Source organism: Caretta caretta, chromosome 28, assembly GCF_965140235.1.
Source record: "Caretta caretta isolate rCarCar2 chromosome 28, rCarCar1.hap1, whole genome shotgun sequence".
Classification (NCBI taxonomy): domain Eukaryota; kingdom Metazoa; phylum Chordata; order Testudines; family Cheloniidae; genus Caretta; species Caretta caretta.
This window is the reverse complement of record NC_134233.1, coordinates 15,478,919-15,499,722: the sequence shown is the minus strand read 5'-3', so window position 1 is coordinate 15,499,722 and position 20,804 is coordinate 15,478,919. Positions and strand designations below refer to the sequence as shown.

Sequence of the window (20,804 nt, the reverse complement as noted above, 5' to 3'; positions counted from 1 at the left end):
AGACTGAGCTCAATACCTTTATGGAGGGGATGGTACAATGGGACTGCCTACAATGCCATGTAGCTGATCTGCGATTGCTAGCAGCAAATATCTCCAAAGGGTGGTGATGGGAAACTAGATGGGGAGCGCTCTGAGTTACTACAGAGACTTCTTTCCCAGGTGTCTGGCTGCTGGCTCTTGCCCATATGCTCAGGGTCTAATTGATTGCCATATTTGGGGATGGGAAGGAATTTTGCATAGACTTAGATTGGCAGAGACCCAGGGGGTTGGGGTTTTTTCCCTTCCTCTTCAGCATGGGGCATGGCATGCGTCATTTGCAGGTTTAAACTAGGGTAAATGGTGGATTTTTTTGTAATTTAAGGTCTTTAAATAATGATTTGAGGATACACTGATGGCGATCAGGGCCCTATTGTGCTGCGCTTGGCAGAGAGCCTGACTGAGATCAGCACCCCCATTGTCCTGGGCACTGCACAGACAGAGAGGGACAGTCCTTCCCCCAAAGCAATCACAATCCAAGTAGACAATGGGTAGGAGGAAAACAGAGAGGGGCAGGGACTCCCCAAGGTCACCAAGCGGGTCAGTGACAGAGCCAGGAACAGACCCTGCAAACACCAGAGCCCCAACACTCTCAGCTTGGAAAGGTCCCCAGACCCCACTGTATTAGGCTGCGGGAAGAGGTGGTTTGTCCATGGAGGCACAGGCTGTCCTGGCAGGGCAGCTCAGCTGCAGTCCCTGCACACAGCTGGGGGGGTGTCCCTCGGGGTCAGGAGAAGTCAGTGTCCAGTCCTGTGGGGCTGTGCTCCTGCCTCGTACCTCCAGCACTCACTGCTGCCCCTCCGTTACCAGCTGCACTGTTCAGCCAGCCCCACGCCTCAGTGAGGTCACTGTCCCCCTCCCCACCCCAAACCGTCCGACTGGGACATGGTGCACCCGTGCCAATCAGACTGCACTAGTGTAAATTGTGTCTGGACTAAGGGTTTGCACCAGTGCCTAAAACACCGGCGTGGCAGAGACCTTCAGTACCCAAAACAGCACTCGAACTGGGATCTCTTTCTAGCTCTGTCACGGACAGCCTGCGTGACCTTGGGCACGTCAATGTTTCTCCTCCCAACTTTCGTCTACTTACCCAGCTGCCCACTCACTGGGGTCTCCTCTCTCTCTCTCCAGAGCTGCTCACCCCTAAGGTCTGTGTGGGTGGCCCCAGGGCCAAGGTAGCTCAGCTCTGGAAGAGTCTTACAAGGGCGGCTGTGGAGTCTCTCTCTCTGGAAGTTTTTAAGAGCAGGGAGGACAAACCTCTGTCGGAGATAATCTACCTGCACTTGGTCCTGCCTCGGCAGAGAGAGCTGGACTTGCTGACGTCTTGAGGTCCTGGCCAGCCCTACATTTCTATGGTGCGATGCAATCTATACGTAGAAAAACACAACCCACAGAATAAAACCCACCGCCGCCAGGCCAGGCAATTTGGGGAAAAAACCCCAAGCCCCCCAGACCTCCTCTCCGCCGCGCGGGCCAGCTGTGGGTCGGCGGTGAAACCCGAGGGACCGAGCGAGAAGAGGCAGCGTTGGCAGGGAAACGCACCCCCCGGCTGGCGGATGGGGGGAAAGGGCGAAGTCGCAGACGGGGGGCGTAGGTGACCGCTGGCGGGACGGGGCCCAACGCTCGGGGCCCAGCCCGGTCGAGCGGACGAGGAGGGAGCAAGTGGGGGGGGGGGATTTGGGGGATATTTTCTAGCCATCAGTTGGGGGGGGGGGGACGGGTCACAAACCCCCCTTTGAGAAGAGGCGAGAAACCCCCCCGGGGCGGGCGGGGGGGGATTTCATGGGGCCGGGGGAGGGGGAGGGGGAGGGGGGCCGTTTGAAGGGATTTTATGGGACTGCCCAGCACAGACAGACACGAAGTGGGTCCCCCCCCTTCACACGGGCCGCGGGGGGGGGCAGTTTGAAGGGGCCCGGGGGGGGGGCGGTCCCTGGACCAGGGAAGGGGGCAGCAGCGGGGGATGGGCAGGTGCCCCCCCCCCCGCTTCTCCCAGGGACCAGAGACACTTCAACCCCCCCCCCGCCCACTACGGAGGCCGAACCGGGACCGACCAGCGCAGGCCCCGCCCCCGCTTCCGGCCTGGCCCCGGCCCGGGGGGGTCTCGGCCCAGTTCCCCCCCCCGAGGTGCGGCTCGGACCCAGGCCGGGCGCCCGGCTCTTACCGGCTCTGCCCCGCGCTTCCCGCCGCCGCTGCAGCGGGCCCCGGAAGTGACGCACCCAGGGGTGCGCGCGGGGGAAGGGAGGGGGGAAGGAGGAGGCACGTGACGGTTGCGGCCGTTAGGGCCGTTGGAGCGCGGCGCGCGCGCGGGGCTGTGAGGCGGCGCCGCCCCTCCCCCCCCGCTGGGGGCGGGGTTCTCCACAGCCCCGCCCCTTGCCCCGCCCGCCGCTCCCGGCCCCGCCCCGCTCCGGCCGCGGGGAGCTCGGGGGGACCCCCCCCCCCGGCAGGAGCCTGTCCCCGCCCCCCCGCGGCTCCTGCCCCTCCCCCCCGCGGGGTCTGCGCTGGGGGGGGCCGGGCATTAACCCCTCGCTGCCCGGGGGGGAGGGGCAGCCCCTGGGCCGGAGCCTGCAGGGAGCGAGCTCGGAGCCCCCCCAGCCCGGGGGGGGGAGATGGGGGGAGATGAAGAGACCGGCGGGGGGGGAGATGGGGGGAGACGAAGAGGCCGGCGGGGGGGAGATGGGGGGAGACGAAGAGGCCGGCGGGGGGGAGATGGGGGGAGACGAAGAGACCGGCGGGGGGGGAGATGAGGGGAAATGGGGGGAGACGAAGAGACCGGCGGGGGGGGAGATGGGGGGAGATGAAGAGGCCGGCGGGGGGGAACAGGGGCAGATGAGGGGAGACGAAGAGACCGGCGGGGGGGAGATGGGGGGAAATGGGGGGAGACGAAGAGACCGGCGGGGGGGGAGATGGGGGGAGATGAAGAGACTGGCGGGGGGGGAGATGGGGGGAGATGAAGAGGCCGGCAGGGGGGAACAGGGGCAGATGAGGGGAGACGAAGAGACCGGCGGGGGGGAGATGGGGGGAAATGGGGGGAGACGAAGAGACCGGCGGGGGGGGAGATGGGGGGAGATGAAGAGACTGGCGGGGGGGGAGATGGGGGGAGATGAAGAGGCCGGCGTGGGGGAACAGGGGCAGATGAGGGGAGACGAAGAGACCGGCGGGGGGGGAGATGGGGGGAGACGAAGAGGCCGGCGGGGGAGGAATGGGGGGAGACGAAGAGACTGGCGGGGGGGGGAGATGGGGGGAGATGAAGAGGCCGGCGGGGGGGGAGATGGGGGGAAACGAAGAGGCCGGCGGGGGGGAACAGGGGCAGATGAGGGGAGACGAAGAGACCGGCGGGGGGGGAGATCGGGGGAGACGAAGAGGCCGGCGGGGGAGGAATGGGGGGAGACGAAGAGACTGGCGGGGGGGGAGATGGGGGGAGATGAAGAGACTGGCGGGGGGGAGATGGGGGGAGATGAAGAGGCCGGCGGGGGGGGAGATGGGGGGAGACGAAGAGACCGGCGGGGGGGAGATGGGGGGAAACGAAGAGGCCGGCGGGGGGGAACAGGGGCAGATGAGGGGAGACGAAGAGACCGGCGGGGGGGGAGATGGGGGGAGACGAAGAGGCCGGCGGGGGGGGAGATGGGGGGAGATGAAGAGACCGGCGGGGGGGGGGAGATGGGGGGAGATGAAGAGACCGGCGGGGGGGGAGATGGGGGGAGACGAAGAGGCCGGCGGGGGGGAGATGGGGGGAGACGAAGAGACTGGCGGGGGGGAAATGGGGGGAGATGAAGAGACCGGCGGGGGGGGAGATGGGGGGAGACGAAGAGGCCGGCGGGGGGGGAGATGGGGGGAGACGAAGAGGCCGGCGGGGGAGGAACAGGGAGAGATGGGGGGAGGCGAAGAGACCAGCGGGGGGGGAACGGGGGGAGATGGGGGGAGACGAAGAGACCGGCGGGGGGGGAGATGGGGGGAGACGAAGAGACCGGCGGGGGGGGAGATGGGGGGAGACGAAGAGACCGGCGGGGGAGGAATGGGGGGAAATGGGGGGAGACGAAGAGACCGGCGGGGGGGGAGATGGGGGGAGACGAAGAGGCCGGCGGGGGGGGAGATGGGGGGAGACGAAGAGGCCGGCGGGGGGGGAGATGGGGGGAGACGAAGAGACCAGCGGGGGGGGGAATGGGGGGAGACGAAGAGGCCGGCGGGGGGGGAGATGGGGGGAGACGAAGAGACCGGCGGGGGAGGAATGGGGGGAAATGGGGGGAGACGAAGAGGCCGGCGGGGGGGGAGATGGGGGGAGACGAAGAGGCCGGCGGGGGGGGAGATGGGGGGAGATGGGGGGAGACGAAGAGGCCGGCGGGGGGGGAGATGGGGGGAGACGAAGAGAACGGCGGGGGGGGAGATGGGGGGAAATGGGGGGAGATGAAGAGACCGGCGGGGGGGGAGATGGGGGGAGACGAAGAGGCCGGCGGGGGGGAAGATGGGGGGAGACGAAGAGGCCGGCGCGCGGGGGAGATGTGGGGAGACGAAGAGACCGGCGGGGGAGGAATGGGGGGAAATGGGGGGAGACGAAGAGACCGGCGGGGGGGGAGATGGGGGGAGACGAAGAGGCCGGCGGGGGGGGAACGGGGGGAGATGGGGGGAGACGAAGAGGCCGGGGGGGGAGATGGGGGGAGACGAAGAGACCCGTGGGGGCGGGGGGAAGAGGGGAGCAGGGGGGGATTCCCAGACCCGGGACCTGCCCAGACCCACTGGCTGCAGCCTCTCGGGGCAGACTGTCCCTTCCCGGTGAACAAGGAGCAGAAGGAGGCAGAGCCGGATTCGTCGGACACGGGCCAGCCGTGGGTGCTTCGGCGCAGTGTAGACGTGCCCTGGCCGTAGGGCTACGCTGCCGTGAACACACCCAGGGCACCTGTCTCAAACCCCGGGACAGCTGGCTCAGGCTTCTGGGGCTGGGGCTGCAGGGCTATAAAATGACAGTGCAGACAGATAGGCTTGAGCCCAACCTCTGAGACCCCACGAGGGGTGAGGGTTTCCGAACCCAGGCTTCAGCAGGAACCCCGTGTGACGAAGTGGGACTGTTCTTAATGTTTCCTCTGAATAGTGTGGGGGTGCCTCAGTTTCCCCTAGGCAGTTCTTAAGTGTCTAGGGGGTGGAGTAAGGGTGTATGATCATTGCAGAGCCCTAGAGGGCAGGTGTGTGCAGGGGTCTGGACACAGAGAATGGCCGACACCCTGTTTCCTGGCAACTGATGGCCTGGGCCCTTCCCCCCCTGCAAGGTGAGAGCTGAAGGGTTGGAGAACAAAGGAATCAGGTGACCACCTGGCCCGGGAAAGGAACAAAGCCCAGAGGAGGAGGGGCTGGGGGGGGTTTTCAGTTTGGGGCTGGCTGGGACATGGAGTGAAGTGCAGACGTGGTTGTCTGGCTCACTGCCCCCCAAAATGGACCCAGCTGAGGGGTCCCGTTCTCTGCACCTGCAAGCTCTGTTTTAGACCATGTTCCTGTCGTCTAATAAACCTTCTGTTTTACTGGCTGGCTGAGAGTCACGTCTGACTGCGAAGTTGGGGTGCAGGACCCTCTGGCTTCCCCAGGACCCCGCCTGAGCGGACTCGCTAGGGGGAAGCGCACGGAGAGGCAGAGGATGCTGAATGCTCCGAGGTCAGACCCAGGAAGGTGGAGCCGGGTGAGCTGTGTGTCCTGAAGACAGGCTGCTCACAGAAAGGCGACTGCCCCAGAGTCCTGACTGGCTTCATGGGGAGCAGTTCCAGAGCATCGCCCAGGGACTCCGTGACACCCCGATATCTGCACCCCAGTTTTGAGCCCCACAGCTTGAGCTCCAGGAGCCCACGTCAGATGACCCAGGCCAGCCCTGCTGCCATCTTTATCCCGGGAGAGAGGGACTCTACGGGTACGTCAACATTGCAATGTCAGCCCAGAGGTGCTCAAAGCAGCACCCTGGAAGCCCCCTATTCACCACTGTCGTATAAGGGTGACATGGTTTGTACGAAGTCAGCCTGGTGAGGTAAATACTGTGTCTGTAAATCTCCGCACTGTTTTCCACTGAATGCCTCCAATGAAGTGAGCTGTAGCTCATGAAAGCTTATGCTCTAATAAATTTGTTAGTCTCTAAGGTGCCACAAGTCCTCCTGTTCTTTAGACTAGTATTGGTTTTTCAGCAGAAAATTTTCCATTTGGGGGATTTTGTTTTCCCAGTCAGACCTTGCCAAGGGAAGCGGAGAGAAAATGTTTGACTTGCCTCCTTCAGAACAGCTTGGCCTAGACACTCTAGCTGTGGGTCACTGTTGTCGCCTTGCTGAGAAAAGGGGCGGTTTAATAATTTGGGGAGGTCCCAGAGTGTTTGGGGGAGATTATGAGGATGTTACTGTGACGAAGTGGGACTGTTCTTAATGTTTCCTCTGAATAGTGTGGGGGTGCCTCAGTTTCCCCTAGGCAGTTCTTAAGTATCTAGGGGGTGGAGTAAGGGTGTCTGATCATTGCAGAGCCCTAGAGGGCAGGTGTGTGCAGGGGTCTGGACACAGAGAATGGCCGACACCCTGTTTCCTGGCAACTGATGGCCTGGGCCCTTCCCCCCCTGCAAGGTGAGAGCTGAAGGGTTGGAGAACAAAGGAACCTGGTGACCCCCTGGCCCGGGAAAGGGACAAAGCCCAGAGGAGGAGGGGCTGGAGGGAGTTTCAGTTTGGGGCTGGCTGGAGACATGGAGTGAAGGGCAGACGTGGTTGTCTGGCTCACTGCCCCCCAAAATGGACCCAGCTGAGGGGTCCCGTTCTCTGCACCTGCAAGCTCTGTTTTAGACCATGTTCCTGTAGTCTAATAAACCTTCTGTTTTACTGGCTGGCTGAGAGTCACGTCTGACTGCGAAGTTGGGGGGCAGGACCCTCTGGCTTCCCCAGGAGCCCCGCCTGAGCGGACTCGCTGTGGGAAGCGCACGGAGGGGCAGAGGATGCTGAATGCTCCGAGGTCAGACCCAGGAAGGTGGAAGCTGTGTGAGCTGTGTGTCCTGCAGACAGGCTGCTCACAGAAAGGCGACTGCCCCAGAGTCCTGACTGACTTCATGGGGAACAGTTCCAGAGCATCGCCCAGGGACTCCGTGACAACTGGTGGCAGCGGTGGGATGTACTGCACCCCGTGGATGGTGCTTCCTGTAGTAAGTGACTGGGGAGCAGTAACACGAAGGGGGATTGCCGAGGACCAGGCCTGCTGAAGGCTCAGAGAGGAGCGGTTTCGGGGGGGGGTTAACCCCTGGGACTGTGTGACCAGCGAGAAGGACTGTGCAGTAACAGGGTTCCCCTGGGGATTGCAGTGAGCAGTCCAAGGGGCGGAGGAGTCTGCAGCTCGACCCTGGCAAAGAGGTGGTGACCTCGAGAAGGGCTGGCACACTAGGGGTTCTCCCTGGAAACCGTGGGGAGCTGAGAACACACGGGCCTGTGAGTCCACAACAACTTGGGAGGAGCGGAGTGATGGCCTGTCACCGTCTCCTTAAGAAGGACATTGTAACCCTGTGCAAAAAGAGAGGGTTGAGCGTTGGAAAGTTCACCAAAGCAGAGTTAATCGTGCAGCTGGAGGAGGATGACCGCTCTAAGGAACAGATTCCTGACCCCAACTGGGGCTTTAGCAGGATCTGGGAGCAGCTGGAGTGGGAGCCAGGCATCGCCAAGACTCCTGTCCCCGACCAGACGGGGGTCTTCACGATCGGGTTCCCCATCGGGGGATCGAGACGGACGGGATTGGAGCTGAGTCTGAGAGAGCAAGAGGACCGTGGGAAACAGCGAGAGCCCGAGAAAGAGCTGCAGAAGCAGCAGCAGCATGAACTGGCGGTGGGGGAGCGGAGAGGCCTAGGGGACCTCCCCGGGGTGAGTGGGGATAGATCCCGGGGGGCCAGTTCCGCAGGGAACCTCGAGACTAAATTGCTGCCCCTGGTTAAGGGGGGGTGTGTGTGGATGCCCACCTCACTGCCTTTGAGCAGGCTGGAGATTTGAACCAAGGGGACCCTGCGGAAAAGCCCCGGTGTCTAGCTCCCTTGCTGGGTCCCAAGGCCATAGACTCCGTCAGCCAGATGGTTGGGGATGTGGACAGGCTCCCACTCCTGACCCCAACCTATATGTCTGTGTGGAGTTTCCTGGGGCCAGGCCCCCCGGACCTCCAGTGGGAGCAGAAGGTGATGGTCAATGGGAAGACATTCTTGGGGTGGCCAAAGGGCAGGGGCTGCATAAACCTTCCCACATGCGGCCTGCGAGTGCTATCGACCACCCCTGACCTAAGGGAGGGCGTGAAACTGGAAGGGCCTGGTGTAACTCCTACCAAGGAATGGGAGAGATGCTGGGGCATCCATGGGAACGTTGGTGGCTTCGAACTTCCCCAGGTCACCGGCTAAAGTGACCCCGCTCAGTTCGATCTCGAAGGGGGGAGAGATGTGACGAAGTGGGACTGTTCTTAATGTTTCCTCTGAATAGTGTGGGGGTGCCTCAGTTTCCCCTAGGCAGTTCTTAAGTATCTAGGGGGTGGAGTAAGGGTGTCTGATCATTGCAGAGCCCTAGAGGGCAGGTGTGTGCAGGGGTCTGGACACAGAGAATGGCCGACACCCTGTTTCCTGGCAACTGATGGCCTGGGCCCTTCCCCCCCTGCAAGGTGAGAGCTGAAGGGTTGGAGAACAAAGGAATCAGGTGACCACCTGGCCCGGGAAAGGAACAAAGCCCAGAGGAGGAGGGGCTGGGGGGGGGTTTCAGATTTGGGCTGGCTGGGACATGGAGTGAAGTGCAGACGTGGTTGTCTGGCTCACTGCCCCCCAAAATGGACCCAGCTGAGGGGTCCCGTTCTCTGCACCTGCAAGCTCTGTTTTAGACCATGTTCCTGTCGTCTAATAAACCTTCTGTTTTACTGGCTGGCTGAGAGTCACGTCTGACTGCGAAGTTGGGGTGCAGGACCCTCTGGCTTCCCCAGGAGCCCCGCCTGAGCGGACTCGCTGGGGGAAAGCGCACGGAGGGGCAGAGGATGCTGAATGCTCTGAGGTCAGACCCAGGAAGGTGGAAGCTGTGTGAGCTGTGTGTCCTGAAGACAGGCTGCTCACAGAAAGGCGACTACCCCAGAGTCCTGACTGACTTCATGGGGAGCAGTTCCAGAGCATCGCCCAGGGACTCCGTGACAGTTACCTTTTGAGATAAAAACTAAGAAATACAGGACTAGAGAATTCTTTTTGAAATCTGGAATTTAGGCACTTGATTTAAAGCAGGGGGGTCAGAGTTCCTGAGAAGGTTTTTGGTTGCAGGAAGCAATGTGACTTGGTCTGTCATTGCACCAAAGGGGGAGATGGTTGCTTGTGAAGGAAGAGAGAAGACTGAACGCCTTCGATGGGGGTGGGATTCGAACCCACGCGTGCAGAGCACAATGGATTAGCAGTCCATCGCCTTAACCACTCGGCCACCTCATCTGAGCTGCCAAGGCTGGGACAGGAGGAGAAATCGAAGGCCAGCAGAGGTCGGGACAATAAGGCGTTTTTAAATACTAAGCGGAAGCAGGGTCTGAATGAGCTCCCCCCTCACATCTAGTGAGGAGCTGGGGGAAAGACTTCAGGAACAGATCGTGTTTGCATAGACCCGCTTACTCCGCCTAGGTACACAGCATGATGGGGCGGCTTTGCCAAAAGGACCAGTTTTGGTTGGGGCTGGGTTACAAATCATATGAGTGCAATGAAATGTTATTATCCTTCCTGTATGAGTAAAGGGCGGCAGAACACACCTAGTCTGTCCTGATGGAAGGGCTAGGTGGGTGAGGAATACCTTTTATTGGACTGCTCAGTGTGTGGCCAGTATCTTTGTGTTCTCTGCTGTTCGTGCTGGGGAGCAGGGCTGGCCTCAGGGGTGAGCCACCCGGGCAGCCGCCCAGGGCACCGAGTGGTCAAAGGGACACCGTACAGCTGTGCAGAGGCCACGTGGCCATCTTCAGCCCTGATGGTGAGATAGTCGCTCTCCTCTTTCTTCATGCTGCTGTTGTTATTCCATGAAAAGTGAAGGATGGAATAAAAAGCTGAGTTTACTCCAGGGTGAGGAAAGAAAGGAACCACCAACCTCCTGGAAAGTCTCAGTGTCCCAGCGAAAACCTGCCCCCTGCTCCTGGAATCATTGACGTGCTGGCAATATGACGGGAAAAGGGACTGTCCGAATTGTCGAGGCGGGGAATGAACAACAAACACTCTCATCGTGCTCCAGCCAGAAAGAGAAATGGGCAGGAATTCTGAGCAAACAATTGGAAAGGCACATTCAGTGAGAACAGAGCCATAGATGGGAGGCTTTCAGTCAAGTCATCGTAGCCGGGTGATTAAGGCGACAGACTACAGATCCATTGGGCTTTGCCTAAGCAGCTTTGAATCTTGCCATCGATGGAAGAACTAGAGTTCTGGTTGCTGTAGTGTCTGAGTATACTTGAAAGATCTCACCTTTAGTCTACGCTTAAAATGCAACGGTATCACCTCACTTCAGAGTAGAGACACGAGGTAACAAGAATTCTTCCATTGAGCTAGTGCCGTCTGCACCAGGGCTTAGGGCAGCTTGACGACGTTGCTCAGGGCGGTGGATTTCTCACACCCTGAGAGACAAAGCTAAGCCAACAGAAGTTTCTAGCATAGACCAGCCCTTAGATCCCTATTCGCATTTCCATGGGGCAGGGGACTGTGAGGGTAAAACATCGACTCGCCAATACAGAGCCTGAATTCCCCAGAGTTAATCTCTCTGCGCTTTCCAGAAAAACCACCAAATTCAGTTTGTTATTGCAAGAGAAGGAAAACAAGGGCAATGCTATTTTTTATGATTGATTAAACAAAGTTCAGAGAGTAGGTCTTTACATTAAAAGGAATGACTGATTCCTCTACATAGCACCACATCATGAAATAGGAGGAGAGATAACAATTGTGACTAAACGCTGATTTCCCGAATGATCCTCAAAATATTATTAATTTCCAGCTCACACCCATTCGAGGTCTGGGCATCTACAGTTGAACTGCTCTGCATCCACCTTCCCATGAAAAGTGCCGTTCTTGGACAGTCCCAGACTTGGAAGTCTGTGAAATTCAGACTGTGAGCAGCAAACCTGGCTCCCAGCACCAGGAAGGATTTGGGAGTTTTCACTTTACAGTAGCAGAGAAAAAGAAGCCGAGCGAGCCAGAAACATGCCAGGGGTGGGGTGGAGGGGGTGCTCTGGCTCGCTTGGCCCCTGTCCACGGCAGCTGGGGCAGCAGCGGGCCACCCCCCCAGCCCAGGCCCTTCTTCTGGGCACAATGGCCATGTGATCCAGAGCACCCCTCCCTGCCCGGCATGCTCGGCCCCTGTCCCCAATAGCTGAGTCCAGGCAGGGAGTGGGCCAGAGAAGCCGACAAACTTGCAGGGGCGGGGAGGTGAAGGGAGGACAGAACCCGCCCCCCGGATGACATGTCGCAGGGAGAGGGCAGCAGGGCAGGGAGACCTCGGCAGCACAGGGCTGGGGGGTCACAGTGCAGGGGAGACACATGGAGTAGTCACATGTCCTCCCCTTTAGAGTATGCCCCCCCCAAGTGTGGGGAGACATGAGTCATCTTTGTCCTTAACCTCTATTTATTAACAATTACCAAAATAGAAAACACACACGCTAAGCGTACAATGCTGGGCTCACCAATCCTGATCACGCCAATGAACTTTCCCTGTTGGCCAGACAAAGTCGGTCTCATCTGGGTTCTGGTTCCTGCACATCATGGCCACGTAGAGTATTCTGACTGCGTTGGTTTGGGTTGTGTCTCGGAGGGGAGTTCTTTCTTTCTTTCTTTCTTTCTTTCTTGGACCCTGGTTTTTATAATGAAACTTGAGCCCTGCTTAGCAATACCTTGACCAATCTTTGTAATAAAACAATATTTCCCACCAGGCTTAACCCACCACCTAGGAGTTCATTTAAATGTTGACAAAAACAAATGAAAGGCCAGACGGTGACAACTATAGGTAGACGAACGGAAGTATTACAAACTAAAGCACAGACAAAGCAATCAGTGGTACCTTTTGAACGAAATTGCTGGCATGTCGTTTTGCCAGACAGAGCAGAGGTGCTGACTTTCTAATGTGCCAGGGGATGCCCCCCCCCCCCCGTCGGCTCCACCCCTGTGGCTGTGGGTTCAATCCATTCCATCGCCAGGTGGTTCTTTCGTATCATTTCCCAGGACCAGGATGGGGGTCATCCCAGGGTAATGTGGAAGCTCTTGAAGCCCCGAACCACTTCTGCCACCAAGATCGGGCATGGAGACCCTCTCTCTCCGAATGCCATATGGCATTAGCTGTATCGGGGGATGGGGAGTATCTCAGTGGTAGGACACACGCTTTGCACATATGCCTTAGTGTATTAGTGTAGAATTAGTGTAGAATTTAGAATTAGTGTAATAATTCTGCAGATGAACTGTTCTAAGATTATCACTATTTTAGGGCAGGGCTCCCTGACATTTATGTAAAGATGGGATCTTATCTAACTAGGGAAATCTAAGATGTTTATACCACAATCAGCTACATGGTCAGTGGACGTTCGTCGCCCGAAACACGGGATATCAAGAGCCCTGTGACTCTCTTGGGAAAGGAGTTTTATGAATATTTTAACAGGTTTTCCCCCACCCAAATATTGCAATAGGCTCTCCAGTAAGTGCATATTGAAAATGGTTATTAATCTGGGGCCTCTAAAGTGAGTGTCAGACTCATGATACAGCAATATCTGAACCGTGGTAAGCAGGGGAGTGGTGTGGAAGGTCCCTGGGGACACAGAGGATCTGAAGTCCCTCACAGGGGAATTAGGCAACGCGGAGTGACAGGGCTTCACACCCTGTACAGACGGGGCTGAGGGAATCAGCGTCTACTCAGGGCTGGGATGGGGCTGCATGGGCAGTAGAATGGGAGGCAGGTTGGGACTGAGGAACCCAGGGAACATTTCAATCCTTAATAACACAAAACACACAAACGCTCCGGAATCTCTCCCAAGGAATTAACATTTCTTTGCAGAATGCTCAAGGTTTTAACAGAAATGAGTGAAACCAAAGGGCCAGACGATGGCGCCAGAAGCTAAGGAACGAAAAGCCCCAGGATTTCTTTGTGTGCGTGATGAAAAGGGATTTGGTTCCACTCATTGTATTGCTGTGGCGGGTGACATACCAGGAAGGAGCCATTTCATCTGAACCCATGGGAAAGAGGCCCTTGAGAAATTCCACCAGGATTTCAACAATTTCCACCACACCAGCAACCTCACCTGGACCAGTCCACACAAGAGATCCACTTCCTGGACACTACAGTGCAAATAAGCAATGTCACATAAACACCACCATATACTGGAAACCTACTGACCAGTATACTTACCTACATGCTTTCAGCTTCCATCCAGGACACATCACAGGATCCATTGTCTACAGCCAAGCTCTAAGATACAACCGCATTTGCTCCAATCCCTCAGACAGAGACAAACACCTACAGGATCTCTATCAAGCATTCTTAAAATTGTAATACTTACCTGGTGAAGTGAAGAAACAGATTGACAGAGCCAGAAGGGTACCGAAAAGTCACCGACTACAGGACAGGCCCAACAAAGAAAATAACAGAACGTGACTAGCCGTCAACTTCACCCCCCAACTAAAACCTCTCCAGCGCATCATCAAGGATCTACAACCTATCCTGAAGGACGACCCATCGCTCTCACAGACCCTGGGGGACAGGCCAGTCCTCACTTACAGCCAGCCCCCCAACCTGAAGCAAATACTCACCAGCAACCACACACCACACGACAAAAACACTAATCCAGGAACCTATCCTTGCAACAAGGCCCGTTACCAAGTCTGTCCACATATCTATTCAAGGGACATCATAGGACCTAATCACATCAGCTACACTATCAGAGGCTCGTTCACCTGCACATCTACCAATGTGATATATGCCATCATGTGCCAACAATGCCCCTCTGCCATGTATATTGGCCAAACCGGACAGTCTCTACGTAAAAGAATAAATGGACACAAATCAGACGTCAAGAATTATAACATTCAAAAGCCAGTCAGAGAACACTTCAATCTCTTTGGTCACTCGATTACAGACCTAAAAGTGGCTATTCTTCCACAAAAAAACTTCAAAAACAGACTCCAATGAGAAACTGCAGAACTGGAATTAATTTGCCTACTGAACACCATCAAATTAGACCTGAATAAAGACTGCGAGTGGATGGGTCATTACACAAACTAAAACCTATTTCCCCATACTAATTTTCCCCCCTACTGTTACTCACACCTTCTTGTCAACTGTTTGAAATGGGCCACCCTGATTACCACTACAAAAGTGATTTTTCATCCTGTTGATAATAGCCCACTTTAATTGAATTGTTTCGACCCCCCACTTGGCAAGGCAACTCCCATCTTTCCATGCACTGTTAAGTATATCTTCCCACTGTGCTTTCCACTCCATGCATCCTTTGGCCTGCAAGGTGCAGGAGGTCGGACCAGATGATCACGATGGTCCATTCTGAGTTTAAAGGCTCTGAGTCTAAAAGGGAGAGGGAAGTAAAGGAAACATTTTAAAAAATAAACCAAACATTGTAATACAAGGATGACTCCAACAGCTCACTGTATAGTCCCGCCCCTTTTTTCCTCCACTGGGTGTTGAATGACCTGTTGGGATTTGGGACATCAATTCTCTCATTCCATTGATAAACTGATACAACGTGACAGAAATTAAACCAATTCCCGGCCAAGAAAACATCACATCCCTGCATTGGCCGGGAATCGAACCCGGGTCAACTGCTTGGAAGGCAGCTATGCTCACCACTATACCACCAATGCCTCTGAGGAGAGCATCTCCTACGTGCCACTTATGCCAAATGACTCACCCCCACAGCGCTCAGGAGCTGGCTGGACAGGCTGCAGGCAGCCTGTCAGTTGTGAGCAGAGACAGGTTCCCAGTGTGATGGACAGATGGGGACCTGGGCTCTACATCCTAGCCCAGGGATCTCAAACTCAAATCACCAGGAAGGCCACATGAGGACTAGTACATTGGCCCGAGGGCCGCATCACTGAAACCTTTTTATACAACGCTATAAAAGTATAGTGAAAAAAATGAAGAGTAAAGACAGGCCCAACAAAGAAAACAAGAGAACGCCACTAGCCATCGCCTTCAGCCCTCAGCTAAAACCTCTCCAACGCATCATCAAGGATCTACAACCTATCCTGAAGGACAACCCATCACTCTCACAGATATTGGGAGACAGGCCAGTCCTTGCTTACGGACAGCTCCCCAACCTGAAACAAATACTCACCAGCAACCACACACCACACAACAGAACCACTAACCCAGGAACCTATCCTTGCAACAAAGCCCGTTGCCAACTGTGTCCATATACCTATTCAGGGGACAGCATCATAGGGCCTAATAACATCAGCCACACTATCAGAGGCTCGTTCACCTGCACATCCACCAATGTGATATACGCCATCTTATGCCAGCAATGGCCCTCTGCCATGTACATTGGCCAAACTGGACAGTCTCTACGTAAAAGAATAAATGGACACAAGTCAGACGTCAAGAATTATAACATTCAAAAACCAGTCGGAGAACACTTCAATCTCTCTGGTCGATTACAGACCTAAAAGTGATAATTCTTCCACAAAAAAACTTCAAAAACAGACTCCAAGGAGAGACTGCTGAATTGGAATTAATTTGCAAACTGGACACCATTAAATTAGGCTTGAATAAAGACTGGGAGTGGATGGGTCATTACACAAAGTAAAACCATTTCCCAATGTTTATTCCCCACACACAAACACACTGTTCCTCACACGTTCTTGTCAACTGCTGGAAATGGCCCACCTTGATTATCACTGCAAAAGGTTCCCCCTCCCGGCTCTCTTGCTGGTAATAGCTCACCTTAAGTGATCACTCTGGTTACAGTGTGTAGGGTAACACCCATTGTTTCATGTTCTCTGTGGATATTAATCTCCCCCCTGTATTTTCCACAGTATGCATCCGATGAAATGAGCTGTAGCTCACGAAAGCTTATGCTCAAATAAAATTTGTTAGTCTCTAAGGTGCCCCAAGTCCTCCTGTTCTTTTTGCGGATACAGAGTAACACGGCTGCTACTCTGTCACCTGATAGTATGCTATTAAAAGTCAAGGTATTAACTTTTTAAAAATTGTTATGCGAAGCGGGGTTTTAATAAAATATGAACACTCAGTAATGCACCTCACTCAAATGACAAAACACGCATTTACTTTTAGCATTACTTCAGTGAAAGCCCCTCGCCCCCTGCCCCCACCCTTTCTATGATGCCCTGCCCTGCCTCTTCCCCACCCCAACTCCGCCCCCTCTCTGCCCCTATTCCAACTCCTTCCCCAAAACCCCGCCCTGGCCCTGCCTCTTCTCCGCCTCCTCCCCTGAGCACCCCCATCCGATGGATGGACGGACCTACCTACCTACCTACCTACCTGGTGGTATGGGCTCCCTGGTGAGGGCCCTACATGTTAATTGTACCTTCTCTCTCCACTGTGGAATATCACAGCTAGTTTTGATTCCCTTAGGAGTCTAGTTACAGGCTGCTGAGCTGAATTCCCTTTGGGCCAATGGTGCACCAGCCCTGAGGCTTCCCTACTACAAGCTGAAATCACTAAAGAGCTAAACTTACTAAGAGCTGAAATCACTGAGTGTTGTGTTAAGTGGGGGGACCTGAAGATATATTGTGGAGCCGTCTGTGGGGCGGCTGGCGGAGCAGCGGGATTCGTGGGACGGCTGGTGGAGCGGGGCAGAGCCCCACGGAGAGGCGGAGCAGTTGGGTTCGGACCATGTAAGGTGCCCTTTAATCCTCCCCCCCCTCCCATTTCCACCCAGGCTGGGAGGTAAAACTCTGCAGATAAACTTTCGAACTCTGGGGCTGCCCTGACCAGGGACAGAGACCCTCCTCACGCCCAGCGCACCCAGACTTGGCTACAGCTTTAATGTCTCTTCTCCTTCCTGCCGCTGTCATGCAGCGGGGAATCCCCGTTCCTAGACGTGCTTTTCCACAGACAGTGATGTCCCCCCAGGGCCGTTCCGGGGGCTCCAGGCCCCCACCCCAGGACAGACTGGGCAGTAACCGCACATCACCCCTTTTTGACTCCCAGGGACCCCACAGGGACAGCAGCTCCATGCTGGGCCCCAGGGTCCCCCCCCCAAAGCACCTGGGGGAAGGGGGAAGTTCATCCCCCATCTCAGGGGGCTCCTGCTGTCTGGAGCTGACCATATTCTCACAGCCCCTCCCCAGCACAGAGACACCCCATATCCCTCCCCCTTACAGCCCCTCCCCCCCACACTGACACCCCCATGGACCCTTCCCCTCACAGCCCCTCTCCTCACAGAGACACTCCCATGGACCCTCCCCCTCACAGCCCCTCCCCCCACACTGACACCCCCATGGACCCTCCCCTCACAGCCCCTCCCTTCACACATAGAGGGACTTGTCTGCTGGGGCCTGACAATACAAACCCAGGTGTGAGATTTCTGAGGATTTACACACGGAGTCCGTCCCCCCCCCGCCCCCGACTCCCCTGAGTGCAGGGGGGCTGGGCTCAGGCCGCCAGTTTCTCCCAGTGATTTCACACCCCCAGCGTCTCCTCTGACGGTATTTACCAGTGACACTGTGTGGGGGCGGTGGGGATAAGGGGCTCGGGGAGGCTGAGCCTCCCGAAAGGGGGCAAGAAATGTTTTCTCTCTGTTTCATTCCTCTCCATTTTCTGTTCCTCCCTTCCCTTCCAGGATCCTCCCGGGCATTTCAGGGTGTGCAGTGACCTCCTGCACCCAGGACTCTGGAGCCTTTGGAGCAGCAAGCTCCCGTGCGATCCTCAGCGACCAAGGAGACCCCAGCCTGGGAGGAAAGGCAGCTCTGAGCTTTTCCTTGCTCCCTTCCTGAGGATCAAGGTGATGAAGCCTCTGCCTTGCCTCCTGGGTCTGAATTAATGCCCCATTTCCGACAATCTACTCCAAAGAAACAAATGTTCCTAACCCAGGTGAGTGGAGTTAATTCAGTTCTCAGCTTGAGTCCTTCACCTTCTTTCCTTAGGGCATTGCACCACCATGGGGGTGTTTCATTTCCCTCCCCAGTTTCACACAGAGACACAATTTCCCTTGCACAGATCCCTGAACAGCAAAACCTCCCCGTGTCTCTTGTCCGAGCCCGGGCATTGAACTCCATTGAACCCTTCCGTCCTGCAATGGCACTGGGCAGACAGAGGGGACGCGGCCACCTGCATCCCTGGCAGCGAGACCTTCGCTCTCCTCTTTCTTCATGCTGCTGCTGTTATTCCATGAAAGGTGAAGGGATGGAATAAAAAGCTGAGTTTGCTCCAGGGTGAGGAAAGAAAGGCGCTACCAGCCCCCTGGAAAGTCTGTGCCCCAGAGAAAACCTGCCCCCTGCTATTGCAATCACTGATGGGCTGGCAATATGATGGGAAAGGGATTGTCTGAATTAGAATATCAGGGTTGGAAGGGACCTCAGGAAGTATCTAGTCTATCTGCTCAAAGCAGGACCAAGCCCCAGTTTTTGCCCCTGATCCCTAAATGGCCCCCTCAAGGATTGAACTCACAACCCTGGGTTTAGCAGCCCAGTGCTCAAACCACTGAGCTCTCCCTCCCCGTCATTGTCAAGGCAGGAAACGGACAACAATCTACAGCAACGTCATTAACCACAAACACAGGCTCATCGTGCTCCAGCCAGAAGGGAAATGGGCAGGAATTCTTGTTCCGCCCTGGACCCACTTACACATCCGTCCAGCAGTGAGGGTGCTGGGGAAGCTGGTCTGAGCAAACAATTGGAAATGATCACTCAATGAGAAGAGAACTAGAGTGTCGCGAGAAAGCTACATAAAACGAGTGGTTAAGGCGATGGATTCGAAATCCACTGGGACCTCTCTGCGCAGGTTCGAATCCTGCCAACTACGGAGACACTTGGGGTTCTTTAGTGTCAGTGTCTGAGTGTCCTTGGTACCAACGGGAACTAGGTCTCACTCTCAGGCTACGTCTACACTAGAGAGTGATGCCGCTTTAGTTAAAGCATTTTAATTAGACTGCTTGTGTCACCCGAGCGCATCCAGGCTAGCCGCTCTTGGATCGCCACAGAGAGCAGGGCATTGTGGGTCGCTATCCCACTGTGCAACTGGCCGCAGGGTGCTTTGGGAAGGGCTTGCCATGGCTCATGGGCAGCCACACGAGGCAGGTTTCTCTATCCCATTGTTCCGTGGGCACCCTCCGAGATTGCCCGCTGCTTTTCAGCTGCCGTGTGTGTGTTGGGGGAGTGTGTGTTTTGGGGAAGAGTGAGTTTGTCAGCACGTTGTCTCTAAGTTCAGACAGGCACCCGAAACAACCAGTCTTGAGGCAGGGGGCGGGCGACACCCCTGACTCTGCACAGCGCAGCAGTCTCTCTCTCTCTCTTACACACACACACACACACACCCCTGCATGCCTAGCTCTGGGTCAGGGGCGCCACAACATGGGGGACAAGGGGCCATGGCCCCACCACGCTTTACTGGCCAGAAGGATGGACGATAGAGGGGGGAACAGGTGGAGTTTTTTGGGGGGGGAGGTGTTCTGTGGGTGTGGCCTCTGTGGAAGGGGCGGGGACTCAAGGAGAAGGGGCGGTATGGGGGCAGGGCCTCACAGAGAAGTGGCGGTGTGGGGGGGCGGGGCCTCGGGGAGAACGGGCGCCATGAGGGGGTGGGGCCACAGTTCAGACGCCGGCGGCTGCTTACCTGGTGGCAGGGCAGTGGAGTTGACACTGCTGACCAGCGTGGTCAGGATGGGACTTGTGGGACACTCTCTGGAGGCCAATTACCGTGAAGAAACCAAGTGAGGTGTCTACACTTGCCTTTGGAAACAAAAATTCGGCACAAAAAGCCTTAAGGTTCTCATCAAGGCGGTTTTACTAGGTCACTGAAACTGAGGCGTTCCACCGCCGAAAGTGTCTTTGCAGTGCGTACACCTCCACGGTTTCATGGCCCAAAGCTGCCTTTTGGTGAAAAAACCTGGCAGTGTGGCAAGGCCTTAGGCTATGTCTACACTTAAAACACTGGAAACATTCTTCTGATAACCTAGTAATGTCTACTCTGGGGCTCAGGTCAATTTAACTACAATATGGGCTTTTTGAATGGAAAGGCAATGGACTTCAGCCTTTTACTTGACATTTATGGTTGACGATTCCAGTTTACCTGCTTGATGGTGCCTCCCCTGAGGCAAATCCGGCGTGAAGTATGCCTTGGATACAGATAACGTGTCCCAATCAAGTTAGAATGAGGCAGACTTTGGGTTAATGTCAGTTTTACCCCAGCAGTTGTCTTAAAATATCAGTTACTGCAAACCACATTCAGGGCGCATGTGTGAACCCCAGAAATATCAAATACAAAAGAAAAAACAAAGCCAATTTTCAGGAGGTTTTTATAGCCTGGCCTGAGGGTTAAATGGCCATGCTCCACCAGCTCACATCCTCAAAAGGAAAAGAGGTGTCAGCACCCATAAAAATAACTGGTAGCAAAAATATGTAACAGAAAACCTGCATGATGCACCCATCAAGATGCTTAAAAATAAATGCAGACATCCTATGACAAACATCATTTCTTTCATTTGCATTTTGTTACGACTGAAAAAAGGTGCCCATCTTTAAAAAAGGGAAGGAGGAGAATCTGGGGAACGACAGAGCGGTCAGCCTCACCTCAGTCCCTGGAAAAATCATGGAGCAGATCCTCAAGAAATCCATTTTGAAGCAACTTGGAGGACAGGAA

The 20,804-nt window shown here is 55.9% G+C and overlaps 1 protein-coding gene and 2 non-coding genes across 7 annotated transcripts in view; all 3 read right to left on the bottom strand.

The window, feature by feature from the left end:
- LOC125628606 (uncharacterized) overlaps positions 1-20,804 on the bottom strand; it is a 175,796-nt gene that overhangs the window by 138,900 nt on the left and 16,092 nt on the right. The window contains exons 1-2 of one of the 5 annotated variants that reach the window (XM_075123902.1): positions 2,198-2,339; positions 1,127-1,403 (exon numbers count right to left, since the gene is read on the bottom strand). The exons of 3 other annotated variants lie outside the window; for them this stretch is intronic. The gene's annotated coding sequence lies outside the window, so the exon portion shown is untranslated. Of the gene's footprint in view, positions 1-1,126; positions 1,404-2,197; positions 2,340-20,804 lie in introns of those variants that run through there. One more of the 5 variants, XM_075123901.1, reaches the window with a different exon arrangement.
- Positions 9,379-9,460, bottom strand: TRNAS-GCU (transfer RNA serine (anticodon GCU)). Its single transcript has one exon. It is a non-coding gene; the product is annotated as a tRNA-Ser (tRNA).
- TRNAG-UCC (transfer RNA glycine (anticodon UCC)) lies at positions 14,777-14,848 on the bottom strand. The gene has a single exon. It is a non-coding gene; the product is annotated as a tRNA-Gly (tRNA).